At 38.2% G+C, this 20067-nt stretch overlaps 1 protein-coding gene across 2 annotated transcripts in view; it reads right to left on the bottom strand.

The window, feature by feature from the left end:
• SEMA3C (semaphorin 3C) overlaps positions 1-20067 on the bottom strand; it is a 179608-nt gene that overhangs the window by 127389 nt on the left and 32152 nt on the right. The gene's annotated exons all lie outside the window — the stretch shown is intronic.

Raw genomic sequence — 20067 nt, 5'->3', positions numbered from 1 at the left:
TTGGTCTCAACGTCAGGGAAACGATAGGGCACGACAAAGACAGTTTAAACCAGAAAGCATATGCTCTGTCTAAAGAGAATGGCCATTTTTAGCTATTGTAGTATCTTGTGCTGCTAGATTTTCTTTTTTTTTTTTTTTTGGAGACGGAGTCTTGCTCTTTCGCCCAGGCCGGACTACAGTGGCGCTATCTCGGCTCAGTGCAAGCTCTGCCTCCAGGGTTCACACCATTCTCCTGCCTCAGCCTCCTGAGTAGCTGGGATTACAGGCGCCCGCCACTGTGCCTGGCTAGTTTTTTGTATTTTTAGTAGAGACGGGGTTTCACTGTGTTAGCCAAGATGGTCTCTATCACCTGACCTCGTGATCCGCCCGCCTCGGCCTCCCAAAGTGCTGGGATTACAGGCGTGAGCCACCGCGCCCGGCCAGTGTGCTGCTAGATTTTCTAATTTTTAAAAGAGAACCAGACCATTTAATTGTATTATGAAATCTTGCAATTTAAAAGTATTGACAACAAATTCCTTGTTTTTAACAATGTAGATCAAGCTACACATGTCAGTGGGCCAGTATGTCTGTAAGCAGGGATTGCTGACTTCTGGAATAGAGGATGGTGCACGTCTCTCTCCCAGGAAGACAAAAATAATGGCAGACTTGAGAAAGCACAAAGAATATTTTCCTTTCCTTCATATACCCTTCCCTTATACTTTATTTCACTTTATTTTTATTCATTATTTTTTTCTGAGACAAGATTTTACTCTGTCACCCTGGCTGGAGTGCAGCAGTGCAGTCTCAGCTCACTGCAACCTCCACCTCCCAGGTTCAAGTGATTCTTGTGTCTCAGCCTCCCGAGTAGTTGGGACTGCAGGCATGAGCCACCACACCTGACTAATTTTTGTATTTTTTGGTAGAAATGGAGTTTCACCTTGTTGGCCAGGCTGGTCTCGAACTCCTGACCTCAAGTGATCCACCTGCCTCGGCCTCCCAAAGCCTTGGGATTACGGGTGTTAGCCACTGCACCCGGCCCCTCCCTTATCTTCCAAAATACAATGCTGATTATTAATATATTATTTAATCATGTTTATAACCAGCTGATGACCATATACTTTCCTTTCTCTATAAGCAAAAATATTCATGAAATTCATACCAAAATTTGTTGTTTGGGGTAGGGGGAAGAGGGGGATTGTAGTCTGGAGAAATTCCACAAGTAGCAGATTGCAGGAAACCACAGCTGATTACTGTGTGGTTATACAGCCCATTACTGAGGATATACCAGGTGTCATAAAAGGAACTGGGGCAAACAACCAAAAACATTTTAGAAAACAATTTATCTGTAAATTAGGTCTTGCTCACATTAAATGCATAACGAGGTTTTCTTGTCAAAGGAAATGCTGCATTATGATACCAAAATGCATACTTAAAGTTAGACATATTAGCAAAGATTATTTACTAGTCCTAAAACCTAAATTAGGTATATATTTAGGAGCATAGTATGCCTTACATATTGTAATGGAATAAATTACGGGTAACTACAATTTTTAACTACACTGAGGATTATGGAGATTTATTTAAAATCCTGGTGTTCCAAATCAGCACAATTTTTAGTCACTGGAATGAATGAACTAGAATACTTCCCTCCTGTTCTTCCACACACACAGATTTGGCAATGCTTGTAAGTGATCACTTATGAATTTAATGTTCGTAATTAGCTGTAATTAGCTAGAAATATGTTAATGAAAACGTGTTTGTTAGCAGCAAAGAAAATCAGCATCTCATTACAAGACAAGCAGGGATTGCTTGGTGTGTATATCTATTTGCTCGTAGATTAGTTCTTAAATGTTAAAAATACAAATTTGCTGTGTGCCCTTTAATATTTATAGCCCATAACAACTCTCAAAGAAGAAGTAAAAATGTGTAGTAGGTGATGTTTGTCTACCCAACCCCATTTCCGTTTCTTACATTCTTCTTTGCTTTTCCAGAACTCACAACAGAGCCATTCAGGGTTAATGGGAAAGGAATTCGTATTTATTGATATTCTCCATGCCAGGCACTGTGGCAGGAGTAAAGTGAATCAGAAGAGCCATGGGCACCTAAAATAGCTTTTTGATTAACATGTTTTCCTCCTGTCAGTGTTTAGAATTATAAAATTGTACTGCTAGATTTTTCTACTGTTCCTGAGAGCATTATTTGTTTAACAGCATTTTTCTAGTTTCTGGGGTTCAGACCTCAGTATCACCCTCAACCCTTACTCCCTCATTCCTCAAACCAAAAAGGGCCGGGTGTTTTATGGAAATCTCTTACTCATTCTGGAATCTTCCTGACTTTAACTCCAACTTCAGGTACTTCTACTTCCTGGCTACTTTTCCAGACATTACTTTCTCTGCTCACCAATTCTTCCTTTGCCTTATTACCAAAGTTTATCTTCTTATGGAACAGATGATCAAAAACTTCATGCTCAAAAATGTTCAGTCTCTTTTTCTCACTGTCTCTTTCTCAAAGTCCTGCCTATAATTGGTCCACTGTCCTCCATACTCTGTCTGAACTTCTCTCATCTTATGTTTCCACTGCACGGCTTCTTACTGTGTGCTAGATGAGCACTCCTAGTCATTATGCAAACAGATTACCCAGTGCCTTCTTTCCTCTACCTGCAACTACCTTGCCCCACCTGAGTGGCAAGACAACACCCTTCTCATGTGTCCAAAGTCCATCTGAAAAGTTCCTTTCTCTTCCATGCCTTGTCTGATGCCACCAATGAATCATATTAACCATACTGACTTTTTTAAAAAGTCATCATTTATATTCAGCACATCCATTTGTTAAACAGATTTTCTCCCTTTTAATTTATTTAAAGCAAGATTTTGCTTCTCTTTTTAAACAAATAAATCAAAGCTTGGGCATGCTAAATGACTTAATCGGGGTCTCACTGCCATTTAGCTGCAAAGCGAATCCTCCTTGAAACTAGCCTCCTATGCTACCATAAGGACAAACACTAACACAGACAGGGCGTACCACATATCAGAGATGTTCTAAGTATTTTTACGTGTGTTACTCAATTCTCACATCAAATCTGGAGGAATACCACCTATTTTACAAATGCTTAAACTGACGCATAGAGACATTCAGTTGGTTGCTCAAGGTCATGCAGCTTATATAACATTGAACCAAAATGAAGCGGGGGGGGGGCGGTTAGCACTAGAGCTCACATTCTTAACGTTTTGCTCTGAGATTTGTATTTTAAATGAGCACAGCAGAAAGAGACACTTTAAAGAAAGTCTCTCTAATGGTAGAGTTTAGACGCTTGTGCCTTCTGGCTAGGAGACAGAAAGAACTCCCCTGAGTCCTTCAAATCGCTCCAGAGATGCCACACCTCCCTGCTTTATATGAAAGGACTGCCTTAAAGGAATATGTGTATTTTTGCCTGACTGAGTTTAGACCTTAATACTGGCCCTCTGAACAAGATTTGGCCACTTTTAATTTATGTTCCTCTATAAAAGTCAACAGAGTTTCTGGCTATAAATTTGTCATGTCTTACTAATGAGCTAAATTGTGTTTTCTGTCAGTGTTCCATTTAAATTGATGTGACCTCATTCATTAGCACATATGTATTTATAGTTGTAAGAAATGCACGAACGTTTCAAAACCTTCTGCCCAATAAAAAAGTCAAGAGGGGAGCGAGTAGGAGAGTTGGTAAAAATATGCAGGAAAAGAAAGAAAAACTAACTTTATCTCCTCTAACCTTCAGTACAAAATAATCTTTCTAATACACAATTTTAATCCTGTTACTTCCTTGTCTAGAGACCTTTAATTTTTCTGCATTGACTGCATGATCCGTTTCATATTCATGGCTTTGTATGTAAAGCTTCCTATAAAGCTAGCTCAACCCTATCCTTCTAAATACAACTCCCATTCAAACATTATGCTAATTTATTGATTTGCTTATTCTAAAATGTTTACTGAGTACCTACTGTGCTTCAGACACTGCTCTAGGTGCTGAAGGGTATTAACACATTTATGCCAGAGACTGCAAATTTTTGAATTTTTCCTATCAGACCTTGGCGATCACCTTGAGCAATAGGATATAAATAACTCCCACCTACTTATCATTCCAATAATGGAACACTGGGCATAAATGCTTAAGGTGGAAGTCTCTGCCCTCATGGTACTTATATTTTAGTAAACAATAGGTGAGATCATTTTAGTGTTTGATATGTATTTATAAAAGCAACAGTTCTCAAAAATTTTGGTCTAAAGACCTATTTGCATTATTAAAAATTGAGTACCTCAAAGAACTATTTTTTGGTCTATGTTTATTATTTATCATAATAGAAATTAAAATTGAGGGAAACCTTAAATATGTATTAATTTATTAAAAATAACCATAAAACGCATTACATAGTAATATAAATACAAAAATTTCCTTTTTCACTACAAAATAATCTAATACACCATTTTAATCCTATTACTTCCCTGTCTAAAGACCTTTAATTTTTCTGCATGATAATTTGACTGCATGATCAGTTTCATATTCACGGCCTTGTATGCAATGTTATAAAAATAAGGGTATTTTTACAAAATTAGTGAGAAGAGTGGTGATATTTTACGTTTTTCTCAGAATCTCCTTTTGTTGCTGTTGTTTTCAGACAGAGCCTCGCTCTGTCACCCAAGCTGGAGTACAGCGGTGCAATCTCGGCTCACTGCAACCTCTGCCTCCCTGGTTCAAGCGATTCTCCAGCCTCAGCCTCCCAAGTAGCTGGGACTACAGGCACGCACCACCGTGTCCAGCCAGGTTTTTCGTATTTTTAGTAGAGACAAGTTTTCACCATGTTGGCCAGGCTGGTCTCAAACTCCTGACTTCAGGTGAACCATCCGCCTCAGCCTCCCAAAGTGCTGAGATTACAGGTGTAATCCCAAGAGGGGAGTGAGTAGAAGTTATATTTGGAAGGATTACATCTCTTTAATGTCTGTTTTAATAGAAGATTGCTGAATTCTCGGCCGGGCGTGGTGGCTTACGCCTGTAATCCCAGCACTTTGGGAGGCCGAGGGGGGCGGATCACGAGGTCAGGAGATCCAGACCATCCTGGCCAATATGGTGAAACCCCATCTCTACTAAAATAGAAAAATTAGCTCCGCATGGTGGTGCGTGCCTGTAGTCCCAGCTACTTGAGAAGCTGAGACAGGAGAATAGCTTGAACTCGGGAGGCGGAAATTGCAGTGAGCCAAGATCGCACCACTGCACTCCAGCCTGGCAACTGAGCGAGACTCTGTCTCAAAAAAAAAAAAAAAGATTGCTGAATTCTCATATTGCTTCTGTGTTCAGTATGTTGCAATTTCACCTGTCACATAGCTTTTGGAAAACCCCACTATACATTCATGAGAATGAGAGTGAAAAAAAAAAAAAAAGAAAGCCACATCTTACTTTTGTCATGAAACTAGTTTTGACCTTGTGGACCCCCTGAAAGATCCCGGGGGCTTCAGGGACCCCCAGACCATGCTTTGAGAACTACTGGTAGAAAGGAACGAAGGGCAGGTGAAGGGTCAAAGCTAAGTAAAAGCTAAGCTGAGTTCAGAAGAGTTAGAAGGACCAAAAACAACTCTAGGCAAAAAAGCAAAAAGCATACAGGGCCCAAAGTAGGCACCAGCTTGAAAAATGGAGAACCTGAAGAGAGCCACTGTGGTGAGACTGTGGTGAGCAGGGGAAAGTATGGTATAAACTGTGGTTGCAGAGCAGGCACAGCCAGACTGTGCAGGGCAAAGGTCATAAACTAGTGGCCTGTGGTTCTAATCTGGACATCTGTCTTGCAGATGTTTCCAGTTTGCTTGCACAGTGCTTTATTACTATCTTTATGACGATGATGATGACGATGATGATGATGAGATACTTGAGTCAATTTTTAAGTGGAGACTTTGCTTAAAAATCTGGATTTCTGGAGTCTCTTAAATGAATCAAATCATCAGGCAATACTAGGCCCATTTCTATGTGGGGCAAGGAGAACTGAGTAACATCTAGTGCATTAGAGGAAGCCATAGTCTCCACCATCCCTATTGCATCTTCAGAGTTGAAGCTCTCTTCATTGTCATTCTTCTTGGCCTAAGTCACTTATTAAAGTCACTATCCTCACTGCACAAACTTGTCGTATGTGTCAGACCTCTAGGAGGGCCTTTTGTAGTGTTTCGTTTTTGATTTTAAGTGAAATGAGAAAATCTTTGAATTGTGGTATGCAAGGGAGTGATACTCTCATTTCCATTTTTAGAAGACTTCCAGTTGTTGCATGGAAAACAGTTTGTGCACGGGGGCAAGGGTAGAAGCTCTAGTTAGGATGTTCACTGTGCTCTGGCCTCTCCTGGCCTTATTTGCACCATCAGGAGTTACGCTGTTGTTCCTGTTTTTCCCATGCTGAAAGCTCTTCCTCCCACTTGCAACGTAACTTACCTTCTCCTCTTTCAAGATCACCTCAAAGCCCTTTTTTTGGAGTGAAGACAAAGGTGTAAGGTGTCCCAAAACTGCAAGTGTTCCTGGCCTGAAGCATTTACTGTACTCCTTGTTTATACTGACAACTTATAATCAATGGTTTTGGAGCTTTTCACAGTAAGTTATCTCATCCATTAGACTGTAAATTCCTTGAGGGCCTGAACTCAACTGCTCTTATCTCCTAGAATTGACTGCTCCTAACAACCCTAACAAGATACATCATAACAATTAGCAGTGGTGTTTACAGCATTCCAATTCCTTAGGTGCTTTTCTCACATGGTCTAGGCTTTCAAAGTCCTTTGCATATGGGTTGACTGTTAGGCAGGGTTTTGAGAAATTATCAGAATTATATCCATGTGATAAGTAATTGTTTTTACAGCAAGGGTACTACCTTGTTCTATGTTCTACGCATTATTTAAAAGACCATAGCAAGTTATTTATTTATTTATTTATTTACTTATGAGACGGAGTTTCACTCTTGTTCCCCAGGCTGGAGTGCAATGGCGCCATCTTAGCTCACTGCAACCTCCGCCTCCCAGGGTCAAGTGATTCTCCTGCCTCAGCCTCCCAAGTAGCTGGGATTACAGGTGTCCACCACCACACCTGGCTAATTTTTGTGTGTTTTTAGTAGACACAGGGTTTCACCAGGTTGACCAGGTTGGTCTTGAATTCCTGACCTCAGTTAATCCACCCACCTCGGCCTCCCAAAGTACAGGGATTACAGGCATGAGCCAGCGCGTCAGGCCCATAGCAAGTTATTTACTCTTCTCTCTTAGTTTCTTCATCTGTAAAATGGTGTTTTTAAAAAATAACACTTTGGAGGCTGAGGCAGGTGGATCACGTGAGGTCAGGAGTTTGAGACCAGCCTGACCAACAAGATGAAACCCCAACTCTAGTAAAAATACAAAAATTAGCTGCCAGGTGTGGTGGCAGGCGCCTGTAGTCCCAGCTACTCGGGAGGCTGAGACAGGAGAATTGCTTGAACCTGGGAGGCAGAGCTTGCAGTGAGCAGAGATCATGTCACTGCACTCCAGCCTGGGCGACAGAGCAAGACTCCATCTCAGGAAACAAAACAAAACAAAAAAAACATCTTCCTCATAGGCTGTTGTGAGGAATAAATTAGATTGTACACACTAAGTGTTCAAATCTTTTAAACTGGATGGTTGTGTGATAAATACCAGCTATCATCAGCAACATGATTTTTAGATGCTTGTCCTTGCATACAAAAGAAATAATGACTATGTCTGCATTATTCAAAATCAGAAAAAAAACCTGTGACATTTTCAAAGTTCTCCCTACTAAAGGGCATCTAGAAGCATAATTCCATTTTCTATATTAATTTTTTAGTACCAAAACTATTTTCAGTACACTCAGTATATATATTACTTAAAGACACCTTTCTGGGAGAAATTTATGATTAACCAACTAACGTGGAGTAGTCCCTGCTTGTTGGTAGTTTGGCTTTCCAAGGTTTCGGTTGCCCTTAGTCAAGCACAATCTGAAAATACTAAACGGAAAATTCCAAAAATAAACAATTTACAAGTTTTAAATTATGTGCTGCTGAGTAAGGTCATAAAATCCCCCTCAATCCAACTCCATCACACTAGGGAAACATGCCTTTGTGGAGCGTATCCACTACCCGCCTATTACTCATTTAGCAGCCTTCTGGGTGATCAGACTGACTGCAGAAGTATCTCAGTGTTTGTGATCCAGTAATCCGTATTTTACTTAATAATGGCCCCAAAGTGCAAGAGTAGTGATGTAGGCAATGCGGATATGCCAAAAAGGAGCTGTAAGTGCTTCTTATACGTGAAAAGGTGAAACTTCACAATAAGAAAAGAAAAAAAATTATATGCTGAGATTGCTAAGACCTACAGTAAGAACACATCTTCTATCAGTGAAACCGGGAAGGAAGTTTAAAAAAAAAATTGTGCTAGTTTTGCTGTCACACCTCAAACTGCAAAACTGATGGCCACAGTGCATGATAACTACTTAGCACGAAGAAGGTATTAAATTTGTGGGTGGAAGATGTGAACAGAAAAATATTCTTATTGATGGAAATCCAGTTTGCTACCATGCTCAGGCATCTGCTGGGGGTCTTTGGAACACATCCCCCCATAGATAAAAAGGGACTACTGGATTAATAATTCCTCTAATCTATTTTTAGTAACTTTAGAATTTTAGATACTCTTACATTATCTGGTTTAGTATCAAGCTCCATAATATTTAAGTATATATTTATTTAAGTATATATTTATTTAAGTATATTATTTGCATACTTAAGCACTTCAGTATGGTGCCACTGTTCTATACAGGCAGGTTGAGTGTTTTAAAGAGGTATATAAGATGGCACAGGGAAAAGTACAATGATTAAGAACAGAGACTCTGGCACCAGATAGCTTGGTTCAAGCCCTGGATGATCTACCATTTGTTTTGTGTCACAGCTAACTTCTCTGTGCCTCATTCGCCCCATCTATCAATTGGAACTAATAACAATATCTAATTTACTGAGTTGTTTTAGAGATTAAACAAGTTGTAGTAAAAAATTTGCAAAGTGTGTTCCAAAATGAGAATATTACCAAGTTATTTAACAATTAAAATATAAATTATACTGCTTTCTCATCATTAAAATATTTTTCAAAATTAGTTAAATCATTAAATAGTTGCTTCTGCATTATAAAATAAAACCCTTTGATAATATTTAAATTAGGCCACAATGAAAGTCCCATGAATTCTTCAATTTGTCAATTTGATTTGTCACATGCAAAATACGTATTCTTAAGCAGCGTGAAAACACTTGTCAGTAAATTGAAAATGCTGCTGGTCTCCCAAACCTCTCCTTTCTCTGCTCTTTCCATCACTGCACTGCTCCCAGCAGTTCTCAGGGAATTGCTTTCAGGGTCACGCCAAACTGGACCCAAGAGATTGCAATAATTACATCCCAGTGGTGTTGACATTCAGCTTTGTCCCACAAGCTGCTGAAGACAGGCAGGGCACCATCTGTCATGTTAGATGGTCACTAGTTAATGATAAGTGGTGGAGATTACTTTTCTGACATCCTACAGTTTGCTTCTGAGTCAACCTTGTAAAGTCTGGAGCAATTAAGAGTTATCTTGGGAAAAGATCATAGCAAGATTATGGGTACATATTGATAATATAGAATTACAAAATTTAAAGCACAGTATCACACGAAACATGCATACATCACTACTGATTACACTTTTTCTACAGTGGCAACCACATACCTTTAACAAATGCCCTAATTTATTATGTATTCTGAGAAGCAACATTTGTTAGTCATGCCTACTGAATTCTTCAAATTTGGAATGTTTTGCCTCGTTCTCCTTTAACTGCCAAGCTCTTTGTAACCTGCAGATCTCTAACTTCAGCAGAAACACTTTTCTTTATACTGAAAAAAAAATTAATCTCTGTAAAGACTAATCTAAAGTGTGATTTAAATTACCATACTCCCTCATGTAGTCTCATCTTAATGTTTTCATGCCATTTGGCAATAATGGTCACTATACTTCACACAGTATTTTATCAACATTTCTCTTAAATATACTTATCAGTTGAAAGATGGAAAAAAAGAAAATACATTCAGCTGGTTTTCCCCCTTTCTTGTCCATGTGGACACAGTTGTAGTGACTATATAATTCAATATTCTTCTCATATATTCTTTCATTATGCAGTGGTAGGAAAATTGATTGTAACAAGGATTTTATATTTTTAATTTTTTTCAGAGTATAACTTTTGAAATGGAAGAGATAATTTCTGACATGTGAGAATGGATGCACTAGAGCTGGAAGCAATATGACTGAAGAAGGCGAAACTCCTCCCAGCAGATTCCACATCATGAATTCCCACTCAAGGTGAGCTTATTTATTACTTCACCTCAACTCACACCTTCAGTTAAAGTTTTGTATTGACAACTTAAAATTTATCTCTTTCATTTAAATTTAATTACATTTTGTAAGTTGAGCCTCTTCCATTTACATGAATTTCTTACTTGTTTCAAGTCCTATAGAATAAAAAAATGAGGCCGGGCACGGTGCCTCACGCCTGTAATCCTAGCACTTTGGGAGGCCGAGGTGGGCGGATCACCTGAGGTCGGGAGTTTGAGATCAGCCTGACCCACTCGGAGAAACTCCATCTCTACTAAAAATACAAAATTAGCTGGGCTTGGTGGCGCATGCCTATAATCCCAGCTACTTGGGAAGGCTGAGGCAGGAGAGTCGCTTGAACCTGGGAGGCAGAGGTTGCGGTGAGCCGAGATTGCGCCATTGCACTCCAGCCTGGGCAATAAGAGCAAAACTCCGTCTCAAAACCAAACAAACAAACAAAAAAATTAAATTAAAAAATGAATACAATTTCACAAAGATTGACATTGGGACACTCAGGTAATCTGGAAAGTTTTATATTATAAGCTATAAAGGACAAAGTAATTGAAAGTATGGGGGTGGTAAGAGAGGAAGCTAGCTTGGGTATTGGGGATACAGGACTGTCATTTACTGGATACAAAACAAGAGAAAGGAGTTTGGTGAAAGGAGTGAGTGGGGATCCAAGTTAGATATCTTAAGTTTGAGGGTGCCTATGGCTTGTGGGTGTTCAATTAGGTGTCCAGTACACCTAATACAATATTTTTATTGCATATAAAAATATTGGTTCAGGAGGGAATGAGGGACTAGAAATACACCTGGAAAAGATCACAGCATATAGTGATGGAAGCCTTGGCAGTGATGAGATTGCCCAGAATGTGGAGTGTGATCCTAGAGACATTGATATTTAAGAAGATACACAAAGATGAATTCAAAAACATTAGAAAAAAAAGTTGTTATAGAGGTAGGAAATGATGTGAAAGAATACTGTAATTAAAGCTAAAGAAAAGAGTATTTTCAAGAACAGTGGCCCATGTCAAATGTTACAAAGTAATCAAATCAGATAAGGGGTGAAAGTATTCTAATGTGGCAATGAAGATGCAGAGGTCCCTTCATTGAGGTAGTGGTGAAGAACCCCAATTGTAGAGTCCTGGAAACTAATGAAGAGGAGAGGGTGTGCAAATACCAGATACAGAAATGCAGCCAAAGTGCTTGCTACCGAACAGGAGAAGGCAGCAACTGCTAGAAAATTGAATCTACTAAGGATTATTAAAAAAAGAAAAATAAAGAAAAACAATGGGAGACGTCTGAGCATACATTAGTGGAAAATGGAAATGGGCATCTGAGCAGGATTTCCTGGAGGCAGACAAGAGGGACAAATAAGTGATGGAACAAAGTTCTTTTAGAGACAAAGGATGAAGAATTCCAGAACGTGAGGAATGAGATAACCTTTACAAAAGGGGCATGTGATTCTTTTCAGTCAGCAGGGTAAGGGGCAAGAGAGATGTGGGTGTAGTAAGGTTGCAGGCACCTGATTGTCCTCTCAAGATGCTTTACAAGAATTGGGAGGGGAAGGAACACAGATTCTAACCTACAACACTCTGTGAAACCCTCCCTTCAGTCCATGCATTCAGTTATTCATGGAATTTAGCTACTCATTTCCCTGAGTTATGCTAATATCGTCTATGTTACAGCCTTCAGCTATATATTATATTTAGCATCTTATATTTAGCTTATTAAGCTTTAGCTTAATAGCTTTTATATTATATTCAATGTCTTATATTTAGCGATATATTAGCTTTGTTGAGGTAATATATAACCAAAGTTATAGTGTAAAACACCAACACAGAATAAGCATAACAGGAGGCAAACCACAGAGGTCAGTTGGTATTTAAAATTAGTTTGAACACGTGGGCAAACCTCTTCAGGGTGACATGGAGCAAATAATCTTACAAGGCTTCTCTGTGAAGTTTATAGAATTTCCAGTTCTCCTCTTTATAGGAGACCCACCATGGTACCGACAAAGTAAGATGTGCCTTTCAACCCAATTCCTTTTTTACTTCAGCTCCTACTACGCATTCTCTCACTCACTCTGCTGGCCTTCTTCCCAGAATATGCTAGAAATTCTCCATCACACCTTTGGGCCTTTGCTCTGGCTTTTTGCTCTGTCTGGAATGCTCTTCCCACAGATATCCCCTTGGTTAAGTCCCTTATTCCATGCAAATCTTTGCTCAAATCTCAACATCTCCAGGAGGCAAACCCTGACTACCATTTAATACCACAGTCTGCCCTTTCCCCATCCTTGCAGAACACCATTAATCCACTCTGTGTTTTCTTGTCCACAGTACCTATCATTGCTTAAGATACTGAATAATTTATTCATCATGCTTAGTGTTTTTTATCTGTCTCCTTCCACAAGAATATAAGATTCACTACAGTAGAAGTACTTGTTCTGTTCAAAGATGTATTCTGAGTCTCTAACTCAGTATCTGGCACATAGTGCTAAATAAGTATTTGTTAAATGAATGAATGGATTTGATGCTGTGGTGATTCTCACTATGTTTAAAAATCATAGTGGTTGCTTATCTTAGAAATACATGTTGGATAATTTACAGGAATTTTTCAAAATATCTATGCCCAGGGGGAAATGTAACTGAAATGTGTTCACTTTTACTTCCCTCCATGTATACGCCATAATCTTATCCAAAAGCAAATCATAGGCTGGGAGTGGTGGCTCATGCCTGTAATCCCAGCACTTTGGGAGCCCAAGGCAGGCGGATCACTTGAGTTCAGGAGTTCGAGATCAGCCTGGCCACCATGGTGAAACCCCATCTCTACTAAAAACACAAAAATTAGCCGGGCGTGCTGACAGGTGCCTGTAGTCCCAGTTACTCAGGAGGCTGAGACAGGCAAATTGCTTAAACCCTGGAGGTGAAGGCTGCAGCGAGCTGAGATCACATCATTGCATTCTAGCCTGGGTGATAGAGGGAGACTCTGTCTCAAAAAACAAAAACAAAAGTAAATCAGATTGCAGTAAGAAATACCTCATCATATCCTTTAGGGGAGTCTCCTACATTGTAAATATTCTATCACAATTATTCTTATAAAATTACAATTCTGATGATAATCTACTGAAGTTAATTTAATTGCAAGGATGTACGATGTTGTTTCTGATAAAGAATGATCTTCTACCAAAAAAATTCATGCCTGAGTGTTATTTTTGTTGCCTGAAGACACACACACACACACACACACACTCATGTAAAGTTTTTCAATCATGTTAACCAAGAAGTCAATAAGACCATAAGATTATTCTTCCAAATGAATCTCAAATATTGTTCTACTTATAGTCTCTTAGCTGGTCTTTTGTCATTTTCATATACCTGAAAATAACCTGAAAGTTATAAGGAAATTTGAAATGTGTTTTAAGGTGAAGTCATTTTGTTTTTTATCATTAACATAGCAGCACTAGGCCGGGCGCGGTGGCTCACGATTGTAATCCCAGCACTTTGGGAGGCCGAGGCGGGCGGATCACGAGGTCAGGAGATCGAGACCACGGTGAAACCCCGTCTCTACTAAAAATACAAAAAAATTAGCCGGGCGTGGTGGCGGGCGCCTGTAGTCCCAGCTACTCGGAGAGGCTGAGGCAGGAGAATGGTGTGAACCCGGGAGGCGGAGCTTGCAGTGAGCCGAGATTGCGCCACTGCACTCCAGCCTGGGTGACAGAGCGAGACTCCGTCTCAAAAAACAAAACAAACAAACAAAAAAACATAGCAGCACTAGTTTCCAAGAAAACAGAATTGATACTTCCTCTGAGTGCACTCTGAGTTTTATACAATACTTACAAGAAATAATGAACAATTTCTGGCATCACTGGAGGGGTTTTACATGTGTAAGTGATTAGGAAACTGAATGCTGAATTCTCCCAGAGCTTATCTTTTGTAATACGGAAAATCAAACCTCTCCTACATGTGGTATTTGTCTTAGTAATCATGGGAACAATTAACTATGCTTACAACTGGCTTCATAGCAGCAGCAGCAATGAATTGAAATAAGGTTAGACAATTAGATTCGTATTGTTCCTTATGGAGATAACCCATTAGTAGGGCTAAAAACCTCTAAACAGGCAATGCATTAATATGAAGACAGTGTGAGGGGGAAAATATCAAGGCATACGAAATTTGTTGTGACAGAGAAAGCTTGCTGAGTGTCATAAAATGCTGAGGAGGTTTATCCACATATGGATACAAGTATCATCTATTGGGGCACAAAACACAAAATAAACTACTCATGCAATGTTGTTGATTTAATATAATAATAAATATTTTGAATGTATTATATTTAAATAAAACATAAATATCTCAAGTGAAGAAAAGATGTTGCATATAGAAGTATTTAGGCACACAAGAAGTGGCCACGTTCCTTCACTGTCCATGCATGAAGTATAAATTTTACCATGAGCATATAAAAGAACTACAATCACAGATTAGTCATTATAAATGTAGCACAAATCACTACACCTCATTCTCAAAATGCCATTGACTCAATACTGTGTGGATCAGACCACTAAAATGCCTCCACACAAAATCTCAAATAACCTCAATTAATAAAATGAGATGTTAATAATGTCTATTTTATTGGCCTGAAATGTGACACATCTTCTGGCATTTTTACTTTCTTGGAGACTGAACCGTAGAAAGAATTTTGTGATCACTGTATAGCGCTGAGTGAAACCTCAAAATACATTCTGGAATTTGTAAGGGATGAATTATTTTTGTATTTTCTCTGTCAATTATGCCTCGTATTATTTGTTTGCTAAAATATGATTGTATGAAAAAAAGCTACCTCATAGAGCTCATGACACATAATAGGTATTCACTGAGCATTTGGTGATTTGTTAAGCACTCACATCAATAAAATATTTCGGCTCAACAGGCACACTAGGGGCCAGATGAGCACTGGCTTTCCCCATTGAGGAGTCTCGATTACCTCATGTCTCACTTCAAACAATTTATTTTCCTTGTATGCATAGCTGGGTTCAAGAGTTCTTTCTTGTTTTAATTGGATATATTCTTTTTCTTTTCTTTTTGTAAGTCCTAAAGACATCAAATAGAACCCTTTTAGAGTTATGTGGAAAACTTTTATATATAAATATTTAATTTGGACAATTTTCACATAAAAAGACATATGAAAATTTAAAAAGAAAAGGTCCTGATGAGGAGGCTCCTATCAGAAAGTGACATTCACCTAAACCCACTCATATAACAACAACAACAAAAAAAAAAAAACTAAAGGTAAATACACCTGAAAGATACAAATGAGGATGCCATGAGATACACCTGAATCTCTGAGGAAACACGTTCTCTCTCTTCCATTAGGTAAATTGCTTTGAATGACTTCTTTCATGTTTTACTGTTATATACCTTTATATTTTATCTCTCAAGCATTTGTTAATATGCCACAAGCTTTCCTATATGTGCTTCTTTTCATACTTAGCAATGAACACAAAATGCATTCATTAACAAACAATTATATCAAATCAACAGCCTCCTTCTAAAATTAAAGGAAAGGGGTCTGAAAATGTTGGTTGTGACTAAGCAGGTTACATCACACATGGAATTTAGATTCTGTTCCAAATCTGAGGACAGAAGCACACACCTTAGCAGGACCCCTCATTCCAATCACAGAAAGCAGAACCAGTCCCAGGAGTGTCTGTGTTTGAACTGTGCTTGATCTGGGATACTTTCAAACTGAATCAGAGGTAACTCATCTGAATTATCAAACAAAAGTAATTATATAATCATAATCTCCTGAGATAAAAATATGGGTTTTCCCTTAATACATGAACTTTTAAGATCAGGCCTCTTACTTCCCCAGTTGGATTTTTGCATACTCAGACATAAGGTCACCACCCTGTCTTTGGAATGACATTTTGTGTTTTTGTCCTATGACTCACCCATGCTTCTTGCTGTTCCTTCCATTCTGGACACAAATGAAGGCTCACAATTTGCCCTAAGGCATGTTTCAAAAGCAGCTTTACAGTGATTCACTGCCCTTTGGTCCTTCAGAGTATCAAAGCACATCTTTAAATCATGAGCAAAAGACCCGAGACTTCAACAAAATCCAGTCATACCATTAATTAACTCATAATTCACAAGAATCATTGCTCAACTTTCATTTTTACTTAGCAGTCATTACTTCCCACAAGAAATGTTTTTAGAGTCTGAACTAAGTGTGAGGCACTGTGATAAATCTAAGGGGTCGTTTCCTAACATCTAGGGTTTAAGTCACTGTCATGGCCACTTTGTGAGCAGAAATTCCATTTTGGCAAAAATACTTGTCAACATGGTACATTTTCTTTGAATTGCATTAGTTTTGAATTTTAATTCTAATCTATTAATAAGCTCATTTTCATTTTATTGTTATAAAAAAGTGAAAGCCCAAGAAATTTACCCGATTTTATATGCAGACAGATGTAAGTGAAATTTCATACAATCAACTTGTTTCTCTTAAAAGATATGAAATAGTTAAGACATAACTATCCATTTGAATTTCCACGTTTTATAGGTAACAAAATTGAGATTAGTCCAAAATCATAAGTCTCTTAGTGAAAGCATCAAGAACAAGTTTCTGGACTCCACCATAGAGGACTTTTAACTACATTGTCTCTTCCTAACTGCTACAAAAATGTGAGACCCTAATAACTAACTTATCGAACATTAGATACTCTGTAAGTATACCTGATTTTTTTAAAAGACTACTATGATTCAAAAGGATGAATAACTTAATGAAACTTTTTACAGACTTCTGTATTGACAATTCTGTAGTGAAGATAAGCAGCAAATACTTTCCATCAGTCTAAACAGAAGAGGCAAGCAGATGGAAAGGAAACTTCAGCTTTTGAGGGAAAGTGTTGATGCGAGAACATAAGCAGTTCACCCTCATACAAACAGCGGCTTTGTCTGCCATCGAAGCTAGTGTAAGGTAACCAAGATGTAAACTCTAAACACATGTTCAGCAGAAATAGTAAAGTGACTGTTTCTTTGTAGAAGAATTTCTTTATGTGTTTATTACTGCTTTGATGTATACCATAAATTTCTGCTTAAAGGTCACAAGATTGTGATGACAAATCAAAAACCAGGTTGTGATAATATGTTGACCGTATAGGAACACTGTGTAAAGAACTGGAGAATAATAAACATTAAGGCCAGCACCGGCATTTTAAAAATACAGATTAGATGCTCTTAAAAAATCTTCTAAAAAACACTTGGTTCCCACAAAGTACAAGCAAAATATTTTACTGTTGAGTAGAATTCATTCTTTTTATGAAATCCTTGTACTTGAAAGCTTTCATAAGATTATAGTTTTGTGATGACATTTCTCCTTAGAATGAGACAAGAAAGACAATTCTTGTAATTAAATGTGTTAACTGGTTTAATAGTTTCGCAACTCAGGATTTTTCCCAATATATTGTTTCTGAAGCAGAATATCACCTGATGTCTGAAATCTAACATCTTTTTTTTGTTTGTTTTCAGACATTCGGAAGATAGCTCTTCTCCACATTTTCCCCTCTTTTATCCCTAGGTAAACCGTGTAAGGAATAGTTTTTGCCTTCTTAAAAAACCTGGATGACTGGACTTGGTGGCTTACACCTGTAATCCTAGCACTTTGGGAGGCCGAGGTGGGTGGACTGCTTGAGCTCAGGAGTTCGAGACCTCCCTAATCAACATGACAAACCCCATCTCTACAAAGAAATGAAAAAATTAGCCAGGCACGGTGGTGCATGCCCATAGTCCCAGCTACTTGGGAGGCTGAGGTGTGAGGATCCTTTGAGCCCACGAAGTAGAGACTGCAGTGAGCTGAGATCGCGCCACTGCACTCCAGCGTGAGCAATACAGTAAGACCCTATCTCAAAAAACAAAGAAACAAATATCCTGTATGTTGGTTGTTGGTGAGTTCACATGAAAATACAATTGTTTAAGGTAAAAGCTTTAACAGCTCTTTCATAATATAAGTTTTAAACACGTGAGTCAAAGTGATTGCTACATCCATGTAAATTTATATTTAAAATCGGTTTTCAAAACAATATCCAGCATAGGCACCTATAAACTGTGTACATTCCACCACTCCAAAAATACTGCATGTATATATTTGCAACCTCTGCTGCTCCAGGCCAGTGACTGTGCCTGTGCAGTCCTTTAACTGTCTTGTCATTGCACAGTATGTCATTAGTTTATACAAACCTGCTGTGCTAAGCATCTACTATAACAAACCTGCTGATGATATATTGATTTTTTAGTTTCAGTTGTCCCCTTTGAGACCTTAGGACAGCTGTGTTTTTTGTAAGATTCCACTGAGTCTAAAATATACTCACAGTATCCATTCAAACTAACTCAAATAGAGGGATTGTTAATTACCAGTGAATGCATCTACTGTTGAAGATTCTATCTAATAGGAAAGACCAATCAGCAAATTAATTAATTACATTATTGCACATATCAAGTCTACCTTTTTTTTTACTTTTAATTTCTAAGATCTGCTATTGTGGTTATGACATGGTATTGGTATAATAAATGTATATCACATATGCAGTATGTATTCATATATCTGTGCATTTATGAAACAGGCTCAGCTGGATGTTGTACAACTGGAAATTAAACTTTTTCTTTTTTTTTTTTGGAGACAAGAGTCTTGTTCTATTGCCCAGGCTGGAGTGCAGTGGCGCGATCTCAGCTCACTGCAACCTCCGCCTCCTGGGTTCAAGCAACTATCCTGTCTCAGCCTTCTGAGTAGCTGGGATTACAGGCATGCACCACCACACCCAGCTAATTTTTGTATTTTTAGTACAGATGGGGTTTCACCATGTTGGTCAGGCTGGTCTCGAACTACTGACCTCACGATCTGCCCGCCTCAGCCTCCCAAAGTGCTGGGATTACAGGCGTGAGCCACCTTGCCCAGCCAGTTAAACTTCTTAAAAGTGACTTGCATTCTCAAGCTCTCCCATGACATATCATCTTAGAAGTTGCTTGGTTAGCAAAAATTCAGTTATCTAAGGAGTTAGTTAAACGTTGCATCATAAAATTATTAAACCAACCTTGTGCTAAAATGTCACCAGCATTTATTCTAACCTTAAATTATGAATATGATGGAATTATGAATAATATGAATAATATGATCGAATATATGTAGTTAATAATCTCGCCAAGTCTATTTTTTTAAATAATGAGACCAGTAAGAAAAGAATTAGGGTATTGCTAGGTAACAAATATTGATCAATTTTTCTTTCATTTCAACGCTAACCACTAAAGTCTTGAAATGCGTGCATGTTTGTATAAAATCATTAATATGTTACATAAATTAACTAAAATTTCAGCCTCTCAGTTTTTGACATACACATATAGTTACCAGGGAGTGAAATAAAATATTCCCTTAAAAGATTTCTATTTTAATGTATCAATGTCATTTTACAAAGCAGATCCAAAATTTAAGGCATAATACATCAAGCACATTTAAATTTTCTCACATGAAATATTTTAAATGTCTGCAAAGTTTTAACAGTTATTAAATATCTAAACAGATTATGCTCACCAATTTTAGACAGTATTCAAAACAATTAATTCACTTTAGTATAACAGAAATAGTACGAGGAAACAAGTCACTAAACAGAAAAGCACGATTCATTGAAACTTTATGTGAGTTTCTCCATAAGTTTCTCTCATGAGTTTCTCT

The sequence above is a fragment of the Symphalangus syndactylus genome, chromosome 6, assembly GCF_028878055.3.
Source record: "Symphalangus syndactylus isolate Jambi chromosome 6, NHGRI_mSymSyn1-v2.1_pri, whole genome shotgun sequence".
Lineage (NCBI taxonomy): Eukaryota > Metazoa > Chordata > Mammalia > Primates > Hylobatidae > Symphalangus > Symphalangus syndactylus.
This window is presented reverse-complemented; position numbering and strand designations above follow the sequence as displayed.